The sequence below is a fragment of the Talpa occidentalis genome, unplaced genomic scaffold (assembly GCF_014898055.3).
Source record: "Talpa occidentalis isolate TD23 unplaced genomic scaffold, MPIMG_talOcc4v2.1 talOcc4.8, whole genome shotgun sequence".
NCBI lineage: Eukaryota > Metazoa > Chordata > Mammalia > Eulipotyphla > Talpidae > Talpa > Talpa occidentalis.
This window is the reverse complement of record NW_023605194.1, coordinates 79704846-79722350: the sequence shown is the minus strand read 5'-3', so window position 1 is coordinate 79722350 and position 17505 is coordinate 79704846. Positions and strand designations below refer to the sequence as shown.

Here is a 17505-nt window from a genome sequence, read left to right as displayed (position 1 = left end):
CGCGTGAGGCGGGCCGGGGGAGGGGGAAGAGGCATTTAAACGTGGGGACAGCAGACGCGAGTTCTCCCACCGCAGCCGACCCCCAGCTAGGAGGGAAGTTGGCCCGAAGGCGGCGAGCAGGGCTGAAGGGGCAGCGCGGCGCGCCCCGTTCCCGCCGGGCCCGGCCCCGGGACGCGCCTCCGGGAGGGGCTCCCCGGGCGCGCGGGGCCTCGGGGCGAGGCGGCGGGGCGGCCGCGCTCCCGGCCGGCGCGGAGGTTCGCGGGCAGCCGCGGCGCGCGGCCGGCGGGCCTCGGCGGCGCGGGGCGCCGGGGCTCGGGAGGGGCCGGCGCCCGCCCCGCCCCTCTCCTCGGGATGCCGGGATGTTTACACTCCTGACAGCGGCGGCCGCGGAGGAGGAGCGGGAGCTGCGGGAGGATGGGCCGCCGCTAGGCTCGCTCTCGGGACGCGCCTCGCCGAGCGCAGGGTGGGTGCCCGCGCCTGCAGCGTCCGCGGGGGCGGCGCGGCGGGAGGCGGCGATCGGCTCCGGGCCTCGCAGCCACAGTTCCCGGCCCAGCGGGCCTTCGCGTTGCGCCACCTGGTCGAGCCGCCCGCCCGCCCGGCTCCCTCGCGGGCCGGACAGCGGAAACCTCCCAACTTCCGAGTGAGTGGCTCCCGGGGCTTCGGGCCCCCGCGGCGGGTGGAGGGGCCTGCGGGAGCCGGCGGGAGCGGGAGGTCGGGACCGCGCGGGGCGGCCTCCGGGATCCCCCCGCCCGGGGTCGGCGGGGCGGGGCGCGCCACGGGCGGTCGGGGTTGGGGGGCTCAGCGCGGTGGGGCGGCGGCGGCGGGAAGAGCTCGGTGCCCGGTCGCGGCTGTGGCGGCCCGAGGCCGCTGTGGGCGCCGCGGTAACTAAGAAACTCCGCGGCCACGGCGGCGGCGGCAACAGGTCTTCGGTTTCAGGACCGCAGGAACTTGGGCGAAGTCCCGCCTCCCGCTTCCCGGCGAGTGCTCATTGGCAGAGCCGGTTATTTATCCCTCGCGGATTGGTTGGGGCCAGCTGTCAGGATTCGCCGGCAGCCTGACTGAGAGAGAAATTGTTGAGTTCCCCGGCAGGAGCGGGTGGTGGGAGCCGAGCGAAGGGGAGAGAATCTGGAGACTTGAGCGGTCCTGGGGCGGTGACCCACCTCTGGAGAATGAGCTGGAGGGGGGACTTTGTCAGTATTGGGTATTGGTCAACCTCAGTGTTAGGAAATGTCGGCGAGAGGAATTGCAAGGCAGTAACGAACATTACTGGTGATGGTGGCAATGGTAAAGAAAGAGTAAATTGAAACTTGAAGCCAAAGTCAGGGAAACGGGGGGAAAAAAATGTGGAGATCACTTTGCCACAGGACGGTGTCAGGAAACAGCGCAACCCTAGAGGATGCTGCAGTGAGATACACTGAACGCCTGTTGGCTGCTCTATCTACTGTAGGCCTTGGGGGATGATGTATCAGACAGATGAACCGTATTCCTCTAGCGCTGTAGTCCTTGTTCGGGATAAATAGTAAAAACAAACAAACAAACAAAAACACAAAAAAACAAAAAAAACTTCATTTACAGTAAGTTATGTTGCCATCATTGATCAGTCCTGCTAACAAAACTACACTAGGGCTCTGACACAGAAATGAAATAATTCTCCTCCTTTTTTGAGATCACTAATCGTGAGGATGCAGTTGAAAACATCAAATGCCCATGGTTCGTGGGTCATAGTGTAGCTGTCGTAATTAGAACCACTGTTTCTAATTCCTCCCCAAAGGAATTTGAAGTTTCAAGAGGCATGTGCACTCCCTGCAGGCAACTCACACAGTGTGTCTTGTCACTTGGATTAGAAAATAAAGTACAGAATGTGTGTGTGCTGAACCTATTCTGTATAGGACCTTGAGCTGCTGCGGGTGTGGTCCAAAAATGGCGTAGTATTCACCCAAGACGCTTGTGGTACTTTTGGGACTACCGGATAAATATTGAAAAACGTTGGGTAGTTAAATAAGAGCTAGAGTTAATCCCGTAAAGGTTTGTGGTAACTCGTGCCGAATTGACGCCGAGTGTTCTTGGCTTTCCTGCTTGGTTAAAATCAATGCATTTGAAACGGTTAATAGAAAACTTAAGCAGCTGTTCCATTGCAGAGTTCGGGATCCTCTGTAACCCGCGGGGAAAGCCCGCCCGCCGCTTGCTTCGCTCCCAAAACCACAGCATCCTCTATTTGGTCCTGAACTGGGAGCTTGTGGGGTGGGGGAGAGATGCAGAGGCTGGAAAAACTTTTGCCTCTCGGAGGAGTCAAAGGGGCAGAAACTGTGTGGGTGGTGGTGAGAGGAAGGCAGGAGAAGTGTAAAGGCGGGCTGGGGAAGACGCGGGACCCTCCCAGGTTTGAGAGCCTGAGATTCCGCACTCGGCGCAGGCCCCGCCCCCTCCGAACTGACGGCCTCCTCAGCCAATGGGCGACGGGGACACCGCGGTTCCCTCACGGTGGGCGGGTACTTCCTACCCCGGCTGCAGCGGGGTGGGGGAGCCGAAGTTTCCCTGGGCTGTGCGCTGGCGGTGGGACGCCCGGCGGGAGGCTGGGTCTCGTGAAACAAAGGTGTAAAAATCAGGGTGAGGAGGCTTCGGTGTCCTCTTGGCCCTCGTATCGCTCTCGTTTCTTAATTCAGCTGCACCTTGGACTTCCCACTTCGACAAAAGTTTTCTGATTGATAAGGGACGAAGCTGGTCAGCAAACTGTATTGTCAGTGTGACTGATGGGGTTGATCAGAAAATGAAATGATCAGAAAATGAAAACCAAGAAATGTCAGAATCTAAATTAAGCGTTTTCACAAATACGTGGGGCTAACTTGAATGCAGATATTTTATCACCCGAACTGCTATTCTGTTTTGTTTATTTAGATCTTCTCTAGCATCTTCAGTTTCTTTCCCTACTTACACATTTTCCTGGCTGGACAGTTTCAAGAACTCTTTTCCAGCCCAGTAAAACAGCACGTACTCCAAGAATGAGGAAAGCATGTCTGGTATGATGGCAGCATGCTAGTGGAGGAGGGAAGATTTGAGGATTGTATAATTAACTTTCCCGTATAATAAAAGGCAGTATTACAATTCTAAATGCCCCAAAATGTAGTTATGGTTTGTGTAAATAAAGATTTAACCTCATACTCCCCTCCCCTTCATCTTCCTGGTGGTTGCAGTGGACAATTTCTGGCTCTAATGTATTGGAAACTTCTAAGTATTCTTCTCAAATTGTACATTTGCCGAAATGTAGCCCCTCCCCCCACGCTTAAATATATGGTCCCAGATGCCACTAGTGTCAATAGTGTTTAGAATCAAACACTATTTTCCTAGAAACTATATGATGTTTTCAAATATATTCTATAGTATTCCTTAGGTAGCTACCATTCAGAACATCTGGGTAGGAGAGAATGGTGATTATTTAATGTAATTTTGGAAAAAAATTGCTTAATTAGATAAGTTCCAAAATTCCCTTCCAGTTTTATTTCCTCTGATTTTTTTTTTTTTTAAATAGGCTCTGGTATTTAAAAAATGTGCAGTGTAGCTGCAGTTGCGCAAAGCAGCTCTCACTGCGTTTGGGGTTTCATTCAGTCCCTTCAAATATTTACCTTAGCTTAAGAGTTTGTGTATAGATATTTTAGTATATTACATGTAAACATGGAAACAAACAGTGTAATATTATAGAGTAAATAATAAAATTTCCCCGGGTGTCTTGGGAATGACTATGATTACTGTTTTCTCTCAACTGCTTTATCAGCAATTACTTTATATTAACATTTCTACAAATATATAGCAGGATAGCATGTTTTTCAGACTTGAATGCTTTAATTCTGCCTCCCCTTACTTTTATAGGGAATACAGATGCATAACATTTGATTATACAATTGTAATGAAATTATTTATTTGCAGGATATAATGGCAGTTGAGAATTTTAAAAATTACACATAAAACTAATGTAGAACTATTCACAGTTAGAGTAAACAGAACTTCTGAACTGCTGATTCCTCTTGGTTATTAATCCTGTGATATTATTTTCACAAGATAATATTTCACTTTAAAGAAAATACTTAGAGGATGTATTTCATTTTTTTTTTTTTTTTTTCAGTGAACACTGGGAATGAGAAGGACAGATGGTCTGGAAACATTTCTTAATTTTTTTGAGCAGGATACCTTCTTTTTTAACCTTTGTTAAAATTACAGCTCCATCTAACTATTTATATGATGAGCTAATACAAAGAGCTATTTTGGGTGGACCAGCTATCCAAAATGTTAATAACTGCATAAATGGAACTTATTTAATTGTTCTATAAGAATTTAGAAATAAATGTTTTCTGTTATGTAATGGAAATAGCCCTTTCGGCAAATCTTGCCATTAGTTTTTTTGTTCATGGTCAGTGTAAGGATGTAGTTAAGTGCAGCCTTTTCATTCTGGGTTGCTTTTGTGTAAAACAGGCTGGCAGGGTTTTTCTTTCAGAGGCCACATAGTACGCACTTCTGGTTTTGTGAGCTCTGTCTAGCCACTCACTGCCTTTACCTTCCTCATCAATAACTGGAAAGGTGGGCCGTGAGTGTGCGCCAATAAAACTTTATTATACAGACAAGTAGGCGGCTCACCCTTGCAGTAGAAGATAATATCTAAGGTTTAAATGTGATTCTAGGCCATTGATGTTTGGGTTGATTTGGCTTTTCCATAGCAGTGTTGTGTTTTATTTACATGTATATATGTATATGAGACCATTTTGGGGGCCTCCCTGGTTGTGCAGGGATTAAAGTCTCAGTGCTATCAAGCTGTAGCCAGCTACTGCCTCAGAAGTTCGATTGGGAGAGGGGGTAGCTAGTCCACCGGCTTAGCAGACCACTCCTGTCTGGCCTCTTGCCTGCTGCTCCCCTCAGCAGTGTACTTCAGTAGGTCTGCCAGTTCCCTACTCTGTCTTTGGTGACTCTTATCATACTCCTCCCTTCTCCCCTGCACTTCTGGCCTACACCTCAGTTCTTGTGTGGATGTGTATATATATGTATATATGTGTGTGTGTGTATATATATATATGTATAAAATCTTTAAAACCGTTTTTGGTCCTTTGATCATTGTGACAGTCTCTTGATCTTTTCCAGTCGCCTCCCAATACATCCCAGTTTTTCATTCCCAAATTTTGTATTTCATTTCTTAGACTTCTTGAACATATGAACTATGAACTATTTTACACTTATCCACCTTTTCAGGGTTTCCTCTCTGTTTGCGTCTCGGGATCCTGCTCCAGTCCTGTGACAGAGGATGGATGTGTGCCTCCCTATACCTTCCTCCTTCTTACTAAACCAAAATGTAATCTGATGTCATACATTTATCTTTGCTCCAGTGATTGATGAGACTTTGATAGGAGTGTGTTTTGGTTTAACTACTAGCTTTCATATTAAGCATACTGGAATGACTGGCTTTGTTGCCTTTAGAGGGAACTTCTGGCATGAGCAAGAGGGCAAATATTTTTTGAGAAAAATTGACTTAAAGTCTTTTATAAGAGACTTTCTTTCCCAATAAAAATATTTTTTTCCAATAAAAACGAAATACTGGAAATGATATCTATTTGTGGGGTGGGACAATAGTCAGAGCTTTTGCGACCTGGGCTGTGTAAAGCTTACCTTCTTCCTTTGCTTTAAGAAAAGTATGAACTGTAGGCTGACATCTGGGTGCAGCTACAGAGAAGCAGTAGAATGGAATGGAAAATAGAACAGTTTAGAAGTGACAGGGTAGAATTTCCCAGCCCCGGCAGGGAGTGGGTTCTAGGTGTGTTGGAATACTGATACCTTGGAGTAGTCAAGTGGGGTTCCTGGGGCATTCAACATTCAGGCTAATTAACACCAGCTACCACTCCCCTCTTCTCATTATCTGACCCTGAGGTACAAATACTATCCTTTTCTGTGTTTACATGTTGTGAAGAAGAGAGGCACAAAGCCCCAGGTTGGCCCCTGACTTTATGACCTGGTTACATTAATTGATTTGTTCAGACTATAGTTTTCTCAGTTTAGGTGAGGTTGCTTTGAGGAGTCAGTGAAAACATCTGTAAAAATCTGCTAGTGGGCTCAGTAAGTGTTAGTTTCATTTCACCTATATCTTGATTCATGGGACTTTCAGGGGTGGGAGGCACTTCTCTCGTCCTCAGTTTCTCCTCATGATAGGCTGTTGCCCACTCTGCTTTGTCCCAGTTTGAACAGGCTCCTGTTAGCTTTACTGCCTTTTTACATTCTCTCCTTGAATTCAGCCCTTGCTCTTTGCCCTGTGATTTCCGTATTCATAATTTCATGCTTCCCACTTTTGAATTAGTATTTTTATGATTTTTTGGTGGGGGCTGGGACAGGTAGGCAGTAAGGTTCTTTAAGTAAAAAAACCTCAAGAAACTTGGGATGTTATATTTTGGACAACAAAAAATAAGACTCATAAAAAGATCCTTAAATATTGATTCAAAAATGGCAGAATTAAAATTATTCTTTTTTCTTTTTAGACAGCTGTTTTTTTTTTTTTGATTGTTAAAATAATGTCATGTTCTCTAATTACTGACATGACATAACATATCCTCTGTTATGTTATGATCAGGATAATAGAATAGAAGTAGTTATGAAAACAGGTTATGCTTCCAAAATGTAAGCGATTACAAGTCCTTGTTGCCACTTTTGTCTAGTTGAGGAAATTTGTAGTAAAATAGTGTGATGTGTTTGCATACTGCTGTCAGAAGAACACCCAGAGTGGACAATAGGTAACTTATTTTAGGCAAATAGCCTGTCTTTATTCCACATTGTTTGTTTCTAGGCTTGGTTTCTTATTCAACAAGAATGCTTACTGACAGAGTGGTTTTATGGAAAGAAATAGATGCTTTATTTTTATATGGCGGCAAGCTACTGTTTCACTTCCTTTGTTTTCTTCACTGTCATTGGTGTTAAAACACATTTAGAATAATGCAGTAGGTGAGAGTCGGTGAGAACTGATAGTATAAACTAGAATTTCTTAGCTTTTTTATTATACACCTAGAATAAAGTTTTAATAAAGTTTCCACATTTGATAAATATTTTCATCGTGGAATGGCATATTTTCAATTTCACTTTATTTTATGACTTGTGTTCTTTAAATGGCTTTTTTCTTTTCAAATTAGGCATTTCTTTCATGAGTCCTCTAGTCATTCTCTCCCCTTTTTTTTTTAAGAAGTAAGGAATGTGTTACGTTGTATTTAATAATATTTGATGGTTCTGAGAGAATCTGAGCTTTTAGACAAGTTTCTGAATACCAGGCCACCAAGGGAGTTTCAGTCTCTTCTGTGATCAGAAATCCAGCAGTGAGCCACCAGTCTGGGATGACACAACCCATGTACAACCCACCCACAAGGGAGATTGTGCTGTTTGGGGGCCCAGAACTGTACCTCTGCTGTGGCCCAGGAGATATGCTCTGGGCCCTGACTCTGAACACCTATATTTGTTTCCTAGATCTGCCCAAACAAATTGCCATACACTGGAGGGCTTAAAACAACAGAAATTTACTCTCTAACCATTCTGATGGTCAGAAGACAAGGTGTCCACAGGGCAATGCTCTCTGTGAAAACTCTAGGAGTATGTCCTGTGCTTTGTTCTTAGCCTCTGGTGTTTGTGGCACTCCTTGATGCTTCTTGGCCTATAGACATATTACTCCATTCTCTGCCTCTGTCACATTCTTTGTGTGTCTTCTTTCTCATAAGGATACCGGTCATACTGGATTAGGGTCATCTCATGGCCTCATCTTTATTTCCAGTCACCTTACATTTAAAGTTTAAATCTATACTTCTCAGATTCTTTATCACACAAAAGATTTTTAGAGCTATGATTTTTTTTTTCCTGAACCGAATATTTTAAGGTTGTTAAGAGATTGAATGTGAGAGATAAAGGCAGGTTGTCCTGTAGCTACTTTATGTGCTGTTGGTAGTCTATTGTTATCTTAAAAATCCAGTCCAAAATCAAGTTTTCCATTTACAATTACAATTTTGTAGTTTCCTGTAGGAGAATGTAAGTGCAAGGTTCACTAAATCTAATACTTTCAGAAAAGGAAGAATACTAGTGAATTGTCTAAATTAGCTTTTTCATTTAAGGTGGTATAACTGAACCCAAGGATGTAAATTTGCTAATCCATGTTCCCCTGGATTTTACTTATTTTTTATTTTTTTAAATATTTATTTTTTATTTATACAATAGCTGGGGTACAGGTCAGAGGTGCGGGAGGGTGAGAGGATTCACCAGAGGCAGAGCTGGGAGCAGAACAGCCAGACAGACCGAAAGCACTGCTGAGGGGAGCAGCGGGCAAGACAGGAGAGGTCTGCTGTGCCATGTGGGAATCTCCCTGGCCGGCCAGGCAGGAATCGAACCCGCGCTTCAGAGGCTGCAGACAGCTTCACAGTGCTGTGCTCAACCTGCTATGCCATGGGGAGGCCCTCCCCTGGATTTTATTACAGCCAATGGTGCTTTTTGTTACCTTTGTAATGTTCTTGACAGGAAGCATGCTGTGTTTTTTTTTTGGTTGTTGTTTGTTATTGTTGTTTGTTTCATTTCTCGTGAATTAGCAGATTCTTGCTCTGTTTGTGGGCCATGCTCAGTGAGGTCCTACTGATAGAGTGATGACACAGACTCAAGTCAGCGAATATTTGAGTACCTGACTGCAGTAGTGGCATAGCTCTTTTGCTTCTAAAATGGGGAATATTGGGGTATGTTGCTATATCCTATGAAATAAGATCAAAGAAGGAGAAAACAATTATCATTTTGGAGGCTGGTCTTAGGAAGGAGCCCTTAGAGCTGCAGATGGGGTAGTAAACTGGGTTATCTGGGCAATATTTCATAAATACATATTTTATTGCACTAAACACCTTGATTCATAAGTACCAGCTTCCCTTGTTATTTGTTAGTCACTTAGCATATTGCAAAAAACTTACATACCCCAATTATTTCTTGTCTGTATACCTGAAATGCTTGGTAGCCCCACTGCCCAGTTTCTCCGTGTAGCTTCTTCCCTTCTCTGATTCAGAGATCATAGTTGGTTCTATTTCCGTCATCTTCCTAGCTGTGCTGAGCTCTTAGAAGTTGGTTCTTATTTGTTCATAAATAATATGTTTTCCCTATTCCAGTCAAAATCCTACCTTACAAAGCAGAATAGAGAGTAGTCAAATCAATTTATTTTTTGATTCCTTCATGTAGTTTTGTCTCTTGTACATTGAAAATGATTTTTACAAAGGTTGCATAATTGTTAAAAAATATATGGGTGACATTTTGCCATCACCAAGTTAAGTTGCATTTCAAAGTTCTTTGTCCTGTAACTATGTTTCTCAAACTGTGCCCCCACCCAGTTGTGATCCCTGTTTCAGTTTTGACAAGTATGACTGCTGATGTTTTAAAGCAAGGACCCCACTGATGTCTGTACAGATTCAGGAAACTTCTGGGCTGTGATAGGAACCTGCATGTAGGTGAATCAGCAGTGTAGGTGATTCTAATGTAGGTATTCCTTAGGGCACACTAAGAATTACCACATGGTCTTTAAGAAAACAATTTTAAAAAAAAATCTATCTATCTACAGTGAGAGTCCATCTCTAGGCATCATCCTCTGGCCTTGGACGTGCAGCCCTTTGGCATAGTTATGTCTAATGATGGACTTCCAGCATATCTAACCATTGTCTCAGCTCAAATGGTGGATAGATGGTATTGAAATCACTGTTATAAATCAATGAGAATACATTAGGTAAGGAAGTATAGATATTTTATAAGTAACAATTGAGTAATAACAAAAGAAAATTCCACTTCAAACAATAGTAAGTCTGATTGTTTGAGTTGTAGCCCAAGCAAATGGTCCCTTGTTAGTGTACTGCTTATACTGTGTGCTGATCTTACCTTTTTTGGCATTTCTACAGTGTTTCTCTCAGCTGGGTGTGAAAGTTTACCACTTCCCTTGGCCCTGAGATGGTTTGCATTTTGCTTAAGTGCAAAAGCCCTTTGCCTCGGGTGTACAGGCTTGCCTATAGTTACCTCTGCCCAAATTCTACCTGTTGTTCTCTCTGACTTCCTGGGTTGACTGCATCAAGCCCTCTGTCTAGCTTATATCTGGCCTTGCTGGAGAGTGTTCAGGAACATCGTGATGAGTAACCTGTTCCTTTTTCCATGACTGTCTTATTTCCACTGATAACAAGTGGCTGGAACTTGAGTCCTTCCTAACTTACTCCTTGTCAGTAGAGACAGGCCCTGGCATGCAAGTTATGTTCTGTGTTCAAGAAAGCTTACTTGGTCATTTTAACACTGCTTTCTAATCAGTGATTTTTTTTTCACCCTTTTCATTAATTTGAATTTTATTAATCATTCCAGGCCCTTTTGTTTATGAGCATTCCTATTCCCCCTACCCCATCTTTAATTTATTAATTAATTTGGGCTGTAATGAGAAGCAGCCTGGCGTAAAGGTTTTGAAGTCCTGGATTAAGTTCAGGTTCATTTTTATGTCTTTCCAAATGCCAAGCATAGGGCTTGACTATTAGTGTGAGCTAAATTAATGTCCAAAGAAATGGCTTTAAGAGTTGAGTGTCTGGTCTAAGAGAGAACATTGATAGCGTGAGGTAGCTCATATAATAAAAAGAAGCCTGGGTCGAGTGATGTACTGAGTTGGGAAATGTTGGGGACCCTTGTCTCCCCTGTATGGTCCCTGACAGGGTAGTACTGCAGTTTCTAGGTGGGTGGTTATCATCTGAATGGCAGTATTTCCATAGTGAGACACGAATGTCCCCTTTTATTCTTTTTGAACAATTATGTGTGGGGAGGACAGTATTTGCATGTACATTTTGAGGTTGTTCAGAAGATGATCCAGTTAATTGCACAGCATTTAATGTTAGACTTTTAGTTTCAAGTTGAGATGACCTTTCACTGCATTTGGAAGGCACATTTGCATGAAACGATAGGGTACAGACCTTTAGGCTCTCTGGAGATCTCCAGCAGTGTAAGAAGAATGATTCTGTGACATTATTAAGTTTACCTTTTTTTTTTTTTTTTTACTTGTTTCTTTATTGTTCTCATTTTCCAGTTTGGGTCCCACTTCAAAAGATAAATTTGGGAGTTGGTAGGTAGTGGAAATGATTATAGTACAGGAAGGAGCTACAGAGATATTGAAAAAGAAAAACGTAAACTGCAGTGGCGTTTTCAGTGATAGAGAGACGTGATGGTTGAGAAAGAGTGGGAAGAAGTAATCTTTAAAAATAAAAAGGAGAAATGCAGAAAATATGGACCTCAAGTGGTGGAGTTCACTTTTTGTAACCTTCCCTTGTTTGGAAAGATTGTTCCTAATTTTCTCTGTTTATAAGATTGGCCATAGGTGGGTTGGTTGGGTTGTGGGTTAATAATTGTGCAGTTGAAGAGTAAGGTGGTATGTCCATACCACTCAGTTTTATGCATGAGACTTTCAAAATCTACATTATTTCTAATGTTTGAATAATTGCTAATTCTAGATATAATGACTGCTTAGGAACCCCTTCCATCTGCTGGGTGGCCATGTTAGGAAGTTAGATTTAATCATGAGGCAGTCAAAAGTTGTGCCTATTTTTCTTGGAGATGCAAGTTTATTTGCCAACTGTTCACAATTAGAAAGAATCTTAAATCAAAACTGTCAGATAATTAGATTATCCTTTGTGTGTGGAGGACTGTAATTGTCATTTCAATACACAGATTTAGCTTTATGCTTTAATTTTTTTTTTGGTTTTTGTTAATTGCAAAATTTGGCAGCAGACAGTTTTAGTGATTGTACATTGGAACCTCTGTTTTCAACTTGATCCTGACCTACCTTTCTAGATTCATTTCTTTATGTTATAGCCCTATAGTTTAGTGATATTTGACAACCTACCATTTTTTGATAAGCTTTATACCTTTTTTGACTTCTCTGCTCTATCTTCATGCACCTTTCTTACTGCTTCTTAATGCCTGTTTTCTACACTCCAACTGTTCAATCTGAGTGTATTAAAATCATCTTCATCTTTGAAGACTCTTCTCAGGTATTTCACAAAAAAAAAAAAAAAAAAAGAGAGAAATCTTCTGCTTCATTAGCACTTACTGACTGTTACCATTGTTGTACCTGTCTTAGCCTCCTTCCTGGAATATAATCCTGGAAGGTGTGAATCATGTTCTGTACATATTTGTGTTTCCTGCAGGGCCTGGGACCATTCTTGTCAGAACTGGCCATTCAGGGATGACAGATGCCTGCATCCTAGCAACTCTGTGGGGCAGAGGTTCTGGGCAGATCCTAGCAATGACAGAATGTCCAGCACAATTGAGCAATTGGTTTCAGGGAAGCCCTGGATGAATGCCATGCACTTCCCCACAAGGCCCAAAGGAATGGGATAAGGGAGGTCTTACTTTGTGATAGAAAGTCTGGTCTGCAGCTGACCTATCTCTGCATACTTACAGATCTGGTCTGAGAGTTGAGCTTGATTCCAAGTTTTGAATTTTAAGTTTTGGAAGATCTCAAAATAGGTTACGAGAAAAGGGTATGCCAGACATAAAGTTGGTCAAAATGGTGAGGGTGATGGAGTCAAGAGGAGACCAGTTTGGTGGTCAGGTTTTAATTAGAGGCATGAATAGCAAGAAACAGTGTAAGAACTGAGTTCCAGGAATTAGGACATAATGTTCAAACAGGACCAACAGTCAGGTTAATTTTGAGTTAAAGCTGACATAGAACTCATTCCCTCAGTATCCTTCTGTTGTTTTTCCTTAGAGGCTAGCCCATTCCTGGTTCAGGTTAAGTGGTCTGGCTTTCTATAAAGGGCTGCTAGCAACCTCTGCCTGCCTATAAAAGGTGCTTACTATACATTTGCCAAATTAATTCCATTTTGACATTGTAACAACCCCCTTGTGAAGAAATTGTTGAACTGAGTTATAAAGAAGGAAATAACTGACTTAATTTTTGAAATTATTCCCGTCTTTTAAGAATAATTGCTAATGTGAATCAATGGAAGATTATCCTTTGATTTGTGGGGCTCAGATTCTGACAGAGAGAAAGGGTGCTCTACTTCAAAACATAAATTTTATTTAGTATCTTTTAATAATTTTCATTGCTAGAAATTTAAAAGAACCATCAAAGTGTCAGTAGTTATTTAAGAAAACACTTAAAGTACTTATAAAAGTTCTATGCTAAATGGACCAAAGATAGATTGTATCTTCATAAACTCATGAAAAAGCACATGGAAAATTGACCTGGGAAGGTACCAGGACATTGCTTTATGAAAGGCCGTGAATATTTTGTTAAGATGAACCCCCTTCGATCATGCTCAGCGAAATAAGCCAGAAAGAAAAAGAAAAATACCGGATGGTCTCACTCATAGCAGGAATCTAGAAAACTTACATAAGGGACCAGGAAAAAGAATGACTATAAGAAAGAAAAAATCAAAATCAACGGACAACTGTGAACCAGAGACACACTATGGGGCAGTGGGGAAAGGAGGAATTGGGGTCAAAATAAGGGGGGTGCAATTGTATGGGGAATATAAAAATTAAAAAAATTAAAAAAAAAATTTCTGAACTTTCAGGTTTAAAAAAAAAAACGAATCCCCTTCTCTCCAGCGCTACAATTATAAAGGTTAATTGTACCTTTTGTTTTCAAATTTTTATTTTAACAGCAATAACAGCGATAGTGCTTTTATAGTTCTTTTTTTGGTCTTTAGTTAATGACAGCTCAGGAACTAGCTTGAAACAGTATCAAGATTATTATAGAGGGGACCTTGGGTAGATTCATTAAAAAATAAATCTAAGTTCAGTTTATAAATTGATTTGAGTTTGTAAATTTAAAATTACCAAGGAAAGAGGTTTTTTTGATTTTTGTTTCATAAACAGAGCTCCCTTTAGTATCTTCTTTTTTCCCCTCATTTAAATTATAGTTTATCTAGTCATACTTTTTTTTTAAACACCCCTAGCACCTTCAACTTCTGGTAGAGTTTGTTCCTTGCTTAAAATCCTTCAGTTATTGTCTCAAAAATAACTTTGAATCTCTCTTCTTTTCTCTTGAAATGACGAGTTGGGTCCCGATTCTTATTTCTGCTGTATCCTGAGCTCCCTTCTCTACTACTTTCTTGTAGTTCTCTGTTATTTCATGCTTTATTCAGGAATGTCCTTCCTCTCTTGTACCTGTTTAACTCCCACACGTTCTTTAAAACTCCTGGCCTTGCCTGACCTGATGGCCTGCTAGGCATCTTTCTTGTCAACTCTTGGTTGCAGTTCCACGTGATGGCATCTGTCAGAATACTGGCTTCCTTATATTGCCAAAGTTTGTTCTTTAGGTCTCCCTTGTGAATAGCTCGAGGGATTGAAATTCCTTAGCCCTTTTTGTATTCCCAGCAGCTGTGGTAGAGACATCAGTTGTGCTCAAAATATGACTTAATGGATGAGTTGGAGAAGATAAGAGAGAGATGTCTAAGATAGCCCACAGTTATGGCAGATGGTCTGAGTAAATCTTAGTATCATTTATTTCCAGTTCTGGTACACTTTCCTCCCTACCTTTTCTTCCCACCTTGAGAGTCTTTATTGAAACAGGAAGAAATGAAGAAATTGGAGTCTTAAATTTCCTGCAGATTCTTAGGACATTTTCTTTATGTCATTGTATTTGCTGCCTCATTGAGGACAGGAGTTTAGGTGTCCTTCTCTAAGAAGAAGTATAATCCTGTTTTTTTATTTGATTATCTTTTAATTCTTTCACAGTTTCCACTCTGTAGTCTTTCGTAAGCAGTTTGGAGTATGATCATGAGAGTTAAGAAGAACAAACTGACCCAATCTGGTTTTAGACATCTTCTCATATTTTAATACAAAATGCGCTGTGGCTGACCTTTTGGTGCTAAGATAGTTGTATAGGTCCTCCCATGCACAGTCAGTACCTACACATCAAATGACTAGCAAAGTGGTATGAATCCCTGCTTGATGGCTAGAGGATGTGGGAGTTGAAATACTCCATAATATAAGGGAACAGGATTTGCCTTAGTAGCAGATACAGTTATCATAGTGCTTAATTCTGATGAACAAAGGACAAGAAGATATTAGCCAGATTAGTTTAGACTTCAGAGTGCTACTGGTTAACCAGAGAGTATAGAATAACCTCTTCATTCTCATTAAATATACTTTCATCAAAACTAACCACATTAAGAACAAATAATGGCTTCTTGGTGTGGTGTTGAGTTTGGGGTATTTGTGGGATATACGGGTGACTGAATCTGTTAACAGTTGGTTATATATATGTATGTCAAGCTTGAGCTCAGCAGGGAACTGTGTTCTAGGGTACAGCTGTGTTCTCGTCGATACTCGGAGGATGATGGATTCTGCTTTGCCGTAGATGAGTCTGGGGAAGAGTCAGGGTCCTGTTCAATCTTCTAACTTAGAAGGGCTGTTTTATTAAAAGGTAAATAAATGCTGAACAAATCCTGGGAGAGACTAAAAGTTGATTCATGATGGCTGCCTGGTTTTAGCTCTGTGTGTAACATGTAAGATATTTTCTCGTGAAGTCACAAATAATGCCATTTCCATTGTTAATAAATCTGTTCTTTTAAATGCTCTTTCTGAGTGTAAGTCTATAAACACTAAAAAGAAGTATCCTTCTTTTTCGGTTTTATCATGCAACGTTTATTTTGAAATCTCTCATATAACCTACTAGTTAACTTCATTAGCATAGCATGTTTGTTATTCCTACTGTTAATTTAAAATAGTAGTCCTTAATCTTTGGATGGTATCTCCATAAAATCATAGTTTCACATAAGTGTGCCAGAGAAAGTACATTTGTTTCCAGTGTATAACTGTGTATGTTAAAAGATACACACGCACAGATTGGCGTGATTTTATGGACTGTGCTCTGGAGAACATGAGATGGATAGCAAGATGGTACAGGTCAGGACTGAGGTAATTTGGCAGAGTTTGGTGAGAAAGTTTATTTAGCAGCTGCCTTGGTTAACTTTGCATAATCCGTTCAAAGACTAACTCGTTTTTTTTATGATACAAACAAGAATTTAATAGCAATTGAATTGACTCTCTCAGAATGTAAAATTTCAAAGGTAAAATATATCCATGACTTTCCTTATAAGTAAGTATACTGAATAGTACTTTTATTAGAACCTAGGGTAGTTTTGTATAAGTCACTGGTTTTCACATACTTGCTGTTTTTCCTCTTTTTCCTTCTTCCTTCTCCTTCCTAGCTAGTTTTTATATTTTGCTTTGTTGATTTCTCTGCTATGTAAATGTCCAATATTTGTCATTCCGACTTGCTTTACTATACATAATTACCTTGAACGCCATTCATTTTGCTGTAAATGGCTGTGTCTTATCTTTCCTTAAGGCTAAATACTATTGCATTATGTGGATATACCACATCTTACTCCAGTCCTCTATCAGTGGGCATTTTGGTTATTTCCATGTCCTAGCTTTTGTAAACAGTGCTGCAGTAAACATGAAGCTTACGATTTTGGGGGTTGATGCTTCCATGTTCTTTGGAGAGCTGCACCGAAGTGGGATTGGTGTGTTATACATTTCCACATCTACTTTTTTAAAGGTAAATCCAGATTTCTTTCTAAAATGCTGTAGCATCTCCTTTATTTTCTTTTCATTTTAATTTGTGTTGGAAGTCAATGCTTCACCTTTGTGCTATGTTCCAAAAATGAAATCGAACAAATCCAAAGATGCAGTTATTACTCCTCGTTCTTTTTTCTTTGTAGGGAACCGGTAGAAAGTGTGAATTTCTGTAGAAGTAAAGTAACAGACTAGATTTGTTTTGTTACACATTGATTGTGTCCTACTAACCTAATTAACTGTTCAGTAGGCTCTGTGGTTATGACTAACCCAGACCCCATGAATGTGGTGAGAGCCTGGATGAGAGTTCCCTGGAGAACATCAGAAGACCTGAGCTGGAGTCATTTCTTACCCACCCAACTCTAGGCCTCAGTCTTCTTGTCCAGTTTCTTTAGGAAAAGAAATAACTTGATAGGAAACCTTTTAAAATTGCCTTATGTATTGCTGTAAACTATATTATGTAAAGAGGACTTTGAAAGCTCAGGATAAGCAGCACAAACAACAGTGTCTGTAATGTAAGATAAGGATTGCAGACAAGTGAATAAACATGAGCAGTTAATAACTTGTATATAAAGAAAAATGTACAATTGTGTTAATTCTGAAAAAGTTATTAATTTATTTAAATGAGAAGTGTTTTTTATTTGTATGTGATATTTTTCAGCTAGTGAGTACTCGTTTCAGACTAAAGGCTCTTAAAACCAAGTGACCTTGCAATAAATAATTCACACTAATGGACGTATTTCTGAGTACTTGCCTGCATTCAGTAGTGCCTTATAAGCTTTGTTGATAGAATTCATTGCTTTGAATTATTTAGTACAAGGAACTCAGTGAATGATTTTATAATTAGGCTTGGAAAGATGGTTCCAAGCCACTTGTCTTAGCTCTTTATGTTTGTCAGTCTTTTGCTCTGAATGATTATAGTTTGGTTGTCAT

At 41.1% G+C, this 17505-nt stretch overlaps 1 protein-coding gene across 2 annotated transcripts in view; it reads left to right on the top strand.

Annotated features, from left to right (window-relative positions):
• Positions 1 to 364: 364 nt before the first annotated feature.
• The window catches only part of NEK7 (NIMA related kinase 7), a 129860-nt gene continuing 112719 nt past the window's right edge, over positions 365 to 17505 (top strand). Inside the window, exon 1 of one of the 2 annotated variants that reach the window (XM_037497221.2) lies at positions 365 to 463. The gene's annotated coding sequence lies outside the window, so the exon portion shown is untranslated. Of the gene's footprint in view, positions 464 to 534; positions 641 to 17505 lie in introns of those variants that run through there. The other variant, XM_037497222.2, reaches the window with a different exon arrangement.